At 45.6% G+C, this 6,759-nt stretch overlaps 1 protein-coding gene across 1 annotated transcript in view; it reads left to right on the forward strand.

The window, feature by feature from the left end:
• LOC144514004 (nuclear factor 1 A-type-like) overlaps nt 1–4,283 on the forward strand; it is a gene marked incomplete at its 5' end in the record, with an annotated part of 35,173 nt that extends 30,890 nt beyond the window's left edge. The window contains 1 exon segment of the mRNA XM_078245199.1: nt 1–4,283. This exon segment is cut by the window's left edge and continues 2,342 nt beyond it.
• Between the last annotated feature and the right edge of the window lie 2,476 nt (nt 4,284–6,759).

Genomic DNA, 6,759 nt, shown 5'->3' on the forward strand with positions numbered 1-6,759 from the left:
AATCTTTAACCGGTCCACTCAGCGAACAGAGGGAGTGGCTGAGAACGATGACGTTGAGGTCGTGCGCTAGTTTGTGTTGTAGTTCTGTAAGAAAGATGCAAGCGAAGCCATTCGGTCCGTTGTGGCAACGCTGCTGAATATCCAGAAGTTAAAGCCCGAGCAAGAACAACCTTTGCTGAGTTGTGTTGGTGGCCATGATGTTGTGGCCCTCCTCCCCACGAGGTTCAGGAACAGTTTGATCTTCCAGCTCGCTCCGTTAGTGGTGAAGGAGTTGGCTAAGGCTAATGCTAACGATGCTAAGCCGAAGTCACGACCAAACGTTAGCGATTGGTTATGGCAGATCCAGAGTGGCTCTGGGCAGATCCAATAGTTTTAAACTTCAATAGAGTACCTGCCTTCAAGGAAGTTAACACTTGTCAATGGAGAGAGGCCAGACTCTCTGGACTAATGAAATGGACCAGAGTCTGGTAGGACCAGGCTAGTGTCCCAGAGTCTGGTAGGACCAGGCTAATGGACCAGAGTCTGGTAGGACCAGGCTAGGGTACCAGAGTCTGGTAGGACCAGGCTAATGGACCAGAGTCTGGTAGGACCAGGCTAGTGTCCCAGAGTCTGGTAGGACCAGGCTAGTGTCCCAGAGTCTCGTAGGACCAGGCTAGTGTCCCAGAGTCTCGTAGGACCAGGCTAATGGACCAGAGTCTGGTAGGACCAGGCTAGTGTCCCAGAGTCTCGTAGGACCAGGCTAGTGTCCCAGAGTCTCGTAGGACCAGGCTAGTGTACCAGAGTGTCGTAGGACCAGGCTAGTTCCCTTCCAACTCCCGTTTCCTTTTTTTCCTTCGAACAAAATCGATTCTGCTTTTTTTTTGTTCCAAGACGTTTTTTTTCATCCTCTTTCATCCGTACGTTATCAAATTGCACGAAAACAATTGTTCCTCATCAATGTGCCTTGAGCTACGGTCCAGTCCTGAGAGGTTGCACGAGACCCAATGTGGAGAGTCTTGTTTCATTGTTTTCGTCCTCTTTTCTTTATTTCTTAATTCATCCTCCAAACCTGAGGTTTTTGTAGGTAACTGGAGCAAGCCTTAAAGGTACACTGTGTAGGAATGTGAAATTGTATTTTGCATTCAAACAAATAGTGCTCTCTAGCGCCTCGCTTTTTCAAATGCGACTACGCAACTACGGTAGCCGTTATGTACCAAGAAGCTACGACAACATGTCTTCCAATTTTCGCTTTTTTTGGCGACGAGGATTCCTTCTCCTGTCGCTCGGCATAAGTATGATCCTCCATTATGAACTAAAGGGCAGTGCAGGCTTTCTCACTGATCTCCTTCTCCGTCTCAGCTGGTTTCAGTCACGTAACGCTGGCTGTGAACGGAAACGCGTTGTGGATTAGCTAGACAGGTCGGCTAGTGCTCTATGTCCCTCTCAGTAATTATAGAACGACATGGAAGCCTCCTTGGACTTGCCCGTCCAATGGAAATACAGATAAGATATTCTTCGCTTATGAGGATATGTCAGATCATTGGCAGAGGTCATTTTACACCAATGAGGACATATTTATGAATGAAGACATTGATTTTAGCTAATAAAATACTGAAAACACTACACAGTGTACCTTTAAAGCTGAAGATGGAACGCTGTGATTACCAGAATTACTAGCTGGTAATCTCTCAGTTTTAGGAGGTTTTAAAGGCCTTCGCTGCACTTCTTTCTGCCCCTCCCCCCCCCCCCCCACCACTCCCAAGTTACCTGCAGCTCTGAGCGGAGACATCACAGGTGAAATCTACACCGGCTAAAATCAGGTCCATCATCTCCAGGTTCCTGCTAACAGGCGAAAACACGGTGACATTTTGTGAAATGAGTAATGATAAGATAAGCCTTTATTGTCTCCTATATATTGCGGCACGGTGGCTCAGTGGTTAGTGCACTGCAGAGTTCGATCCCCAGTACGGGCCTGAGCCTTTCTGTGTGGAGTTTGCATGTTCTCCCCGTGTTTGCGTGGGTTTCCCCGGGTGCTCCAGTTCCCTCCCACCATAAAGACATGCTAGGTAACTAGGACTACAGTTGAAAATTAGCTGTGTGGCTAACACTGGCGCATTTACAGAAATGTTGATTAATGTGCATTGTCCTAATCAAATAAATTAACTTATGGGATAAATTCATTACCGACAGTCGGGAGAACATAAAAATGACGACATATCCCATATGAACACACAATAAACATATAGTAAACATGCATAAAACATAAACACAAGACCCCCCTACCTTCCCCCACACTCACAGGAGAAAGAGAACCCACCGTTAGCGGTATAACGTTAGCCTACAGTCTGGTGTAGCAGCTAAAAGTGGTTTGAGGAGGTTCAAAATTAGCACCATCTTCTAGCCAAATGCTAGTTAAATATGCCAACGCGTTCTCACTCCCAACTCGTAAAAAACTCGCTTGGGCAGTGTCTCTCAGCATCAGAAAATCTGCAAACTTTGACTCAAGTTACCTTCTAGCGGTAGCTAGCTAGCTTCGTTAAATCTTTCAAAACAAATCTAGTTGGAGTCTTGCAATGTGTGACCCTGCAAGATCCCCAGTCTTTACATATTATGCACCCGGCGTGGCGCAAAGCCCGACGCAAGTGTCTGTGCTATTTTAAGACCGTCCAGCGTCCACGTCGTTTATAGCAAATGCACCTGCGCCCATCTGTGGCCCATGAGCATGCTGGTCTTACAGAGAGGTGTGTTCAGGTGCATTCTGGGAGAGCTGGTCTTACAGGGAGGTGTTTTCAGGTGCATTCTGGGCGTGCTGGTCTTACAGGGAGGAGTGTTCAGGTGCATTCTGGGTGTGCTGGTCTTACAGGGAGGTGTGTTCAGGTGCATTCTGGGCGTTTTGCTATCTTGAGGCAGCGAGAAGTGATGGCACCATTGACCAACAAAAACCTAGTCTAAAGTCAATAACGCAGCATTTCATTGTTATTTTAACAGAGCATTAGTAAAATGCTCCTAGACTCGTGCACAGCATGTGCACACTATGCTTGTTACACACACAGGGACGCACAGCAGCACACACACATGCAGAAGATTACTAATACAAATATTACGGTGCAAATCCTCCATCATAACAGCAATGCTCCAAGGTCCAAACGCGCCTGGCTTTTAAAGGGAATGGGAGATGACCTCTGATTGGTTGATTGCATGTTACGCCCAAAACACACCTCTGATTAATGAAGACACTAAGTACAACCCTTTAGAACCAGGCACCCAGTGCACGGACCCTTTTGTCCGCCGTCAAACTAGCAAAAGTGGATTTGGACGCCCTAAACACACCTGCACCAGACGCTTCACGCCGTGCGCTTATATCATTAAAGTAGGATCCTGAGTCATGTAAGCTAAGCTAAGTTTAGTAGTCTAAACTCTTTAGTTCAGTTTAGCAGCTACAACGTTTGTTTGCAAACGTTCATTGGAATTATAAATGTGTGGGATGACAAGAAAACACATCATACTCATTTCACAAAATGTCCTGATACCAGTATCTTGATAAACCAGACGGAGCTTACAATTATAACATTTTATAATAATCCTTCGTCTGATGGGATGATTTATTTTATTTCTGTTGCTACAATCTCTGAAAAACACTTCCTTTTTTTTGGTTGGTTCTCCTATTTGTTGCCAGAAATGAATAACGAGGACATAATAACTTAGACTTCTTTTGTCTTACATTGTACATTTAGTTTGGTTTTTCTTTCTCTTTACTTTCAACCAAAGTTAGCGTGCACTCGACTGGCATCGTGCTCCGTGGTCGGTCCCTAAAAATGGTGAAGCCAGCCCTGCAGCGTCAGCGTTGCTCCAGCCAAGCTGAGCAACTGTTGCTCGGGGAATCCTACTTCCTTCCCTCCTTCTTTCCTTCCTTCCTTGCTACCTAGTTTTGATAAACTACCAGACGGCCGCAAAATATTTCATTTGGGTCTCTCTTTCCTAAAGGTTATTTTATTTCTTTGGTCACAAGCAAAGCCTTAAACAAGTCAAACTTCTTCTCCATCGCGCAGAAAAGACATTTTTGATGACGTCCAACATTTTAACCACACGCCCTGCCCTGGCACAGCCCGAAGCGAACTCCTAAAATACGGACGCTTGGTCAGTTTCTCTCAGCGTCAAATACGATGCAAAAATCTCCCTTCAGTGTGTGTACAACGCACCAGACAGAGCAGCAGCTCCGCAGCACTGTAAGACGACGTATTAAAGCCTAACTCTCGCCGAAATGCAACCTAGGGTCTTTTTGTGAATGTACCAGAGTCAAGCGTTCGCTTGACTCTGGTACAAAAGCATATTTAGGACGGAATCACCACCTTTAAGATTGACCGTATTTTTGTTTTTGGGTCAAATGGCCTTTTGAATGGGAGTGTTAGGGACGCTACGATGCTAGCCTCAAAATAGCTATTGAGACACAACATGAGACTTTGCTCCAAGTATCACCAGGGACTCTACACCTTAACCACAGCACTGACAACATTGGTTGTGTTCACAGAGTTTACTAAAAAGAAAGGTTTTCAACAACTCACTGTAGCCGTCCATCTCGCCGGTCGAAAACATATTAACCTCGTAGTTAAAAGCAACACTAGAGCACTTTTTGTACCTTAAAATAATGTTCCCAAAATCGTTCCAGTGGTTCGTCAACTCGTAACAGGGTGAATGGCACTTCTGCATTTGCTTTGCGTCTCTCTACCAGCTATAACCGCACTATGCAAGTTTGCCAGATCGGGTAGCTGATGTGTACTTCCGATAAGACATAATGGGACAATTCCTCTTCCAACCTGTAGGGGGACCGAAGCGGAAAAAGTTCTCTAGTGTTGCTTTAAAAGGAGCCTGAAACTGAACCCCGTCTAAAAACCCAATATTCAGCCGAAGCCTAATCCTGGATTCGGTGCATCCCTAGTCCAAAGTGACGGCAATAGTCCCAATCCAGCACATTTAGATCTGATGCTAGAGGAGACTTTTAGCGTCTATAACAACCTGACCAAGCGTCCATACGTTACGCGATGGGAGTGAGAACGTGTTGCTTTCAGCAGAGGTTTTAGTGAATAAATTGTTTACCCGTTCTGTGTTCAGTCCGTCGGACAGTGGCGGCGTGACTCCGTCAGCTGCGATGGTTTAGTAGTTCCACTTGTGTGGGTTCTGCGTTTTCCTCTTGGGGCCCTATCTTGCACGCGGCGCAGCGCAAAGCCCGACGCAAGTGTCTTTGCTAGTTTAAGACCGTCCAGCGCCCACGTCGTTTAAATAGCAAATGCACCTGTGCCCATCTGTGGCTCATGGGCGTGCTGGTCTTACAGGGAGGTGTGTTCAGGTGCATTCTGGGCGTGCTGGTCTTACGGGGAGGTGTGTTCAGGTGCATTCTGGGCGTGCTGGTCTTACAGGGAGGTGTGTTCAGGTGCATTCTGGGCGTGCTGGTCTTACAGGGAGGTGTGTTCAGGTGCATTCTGGGCGTGCTGGTGTTACAGGGAGGTGTGTTCAGGTACATTCTGGGCGTGCTGGTCTTACAGCGAGGTGTGTTCAGGTGCATTCTGGGCGTATTGCTATCTTGAGGCAGTGGGAAGTGATGGCACCATTGACCAACAAAAACCTGGTCTAAAGTCAGTAACGCAGCATTTCATTGTTATTTTAACAGAGCATTAGTAAAATGCTCCTAGGCTCGTGCACAGCACGTGCACACTATGCTTGTTACACACACAGGGACGCACAGCAGCACACACACATGCAGAAGATTACAAATACAAATATTACGGTGCAGATCCTCCATCATAACAGCAATGCTCCAAGGTCCAAACGCGCCTGGCTTTTAAAGGGAATGGGAGATGATCTCTGATTGGTTTATTGCATGTTACGCCCAAAACACACCTCTGATTAATGAAGACACTAAGGTCAACCCTTTAGAACCATGCGCCCGGCGCACGGAGCCTTTTTTCCGCCGTCAAACTAGCAGAAGTGGATTAGGACACGCCCTAAACACACCTGCACCAGGCGCTTCACGCCGTGACTCTCAGATCGTTAAAACAGGGCCCCTAGTGTGACATGTTTGTTTTGTCTCTCTGTTCTTGCCTACCCTTTAGCCATGCGTTGGGCATTACTTCCTTAATTATCTGCACTAAATATGAAATAAATGACAATAGTGGAAAAAGTATTTCATATAATAAAAAAAATACAGCTTCCAGGGCTTAAAAAGAGCGAAGGGAATTAAAAAATAATAATAATAATTGCACGGACATTTTTTGAAGTGTCACAAAAACCTTGTGAAACAGCCTATAGCATCTAATCAGCGACTTTTGGCTGTGTTGTGTGTAAGATAAACGACAAAATTGCACCCTTTTTAAAGAAAGAAAAAATGAAAAAGAGAAATTAAAAGCAATAGTTTGGGCAGTGTGTTTTTTTGTTCTTGTGTTGTGTGTGTAATTTAGTTCGGTTGCTCTTTACTTGAAGGTAGCTACATAAGAGTGACATGACACATGACACAACACATGGCACTGTCATGAACACATGACACTGTCATGAACACGTGTCACAGTCATGAACACATGACGCAACACATGGCACTGTCATGAACACATGACACTGTCACAGTCATGACAGTCATATGTTCATGACTGTGACTGTGTCATGTGTTCATGACTGTGACAGTGTCATGTGTTCATTTGACAGTGTCATGTGTTCATGACTGTGACTGTGTCATGTGTTAATGACAGTGACAGTGTCGTGTTCATGACAGTGTCACGTGTTCATGACAGT

The sequence above is a fragment of the Sander vitreus genome, unplaced genomic scaffold, assembly GCF_031162955.1.
Source record: "Sander vitreus isolate 19-12246 unplaced genomic scaffold, sanVit1 ctg408_0, whole genome shotgun sequence".
Classification (NCBI taxonomy): domain Eukaryota; kingdom Metazoa; phylum Chordata; class Actinopteri; order Perciformes; family Percidae; genus Sander; species Sander vitreus.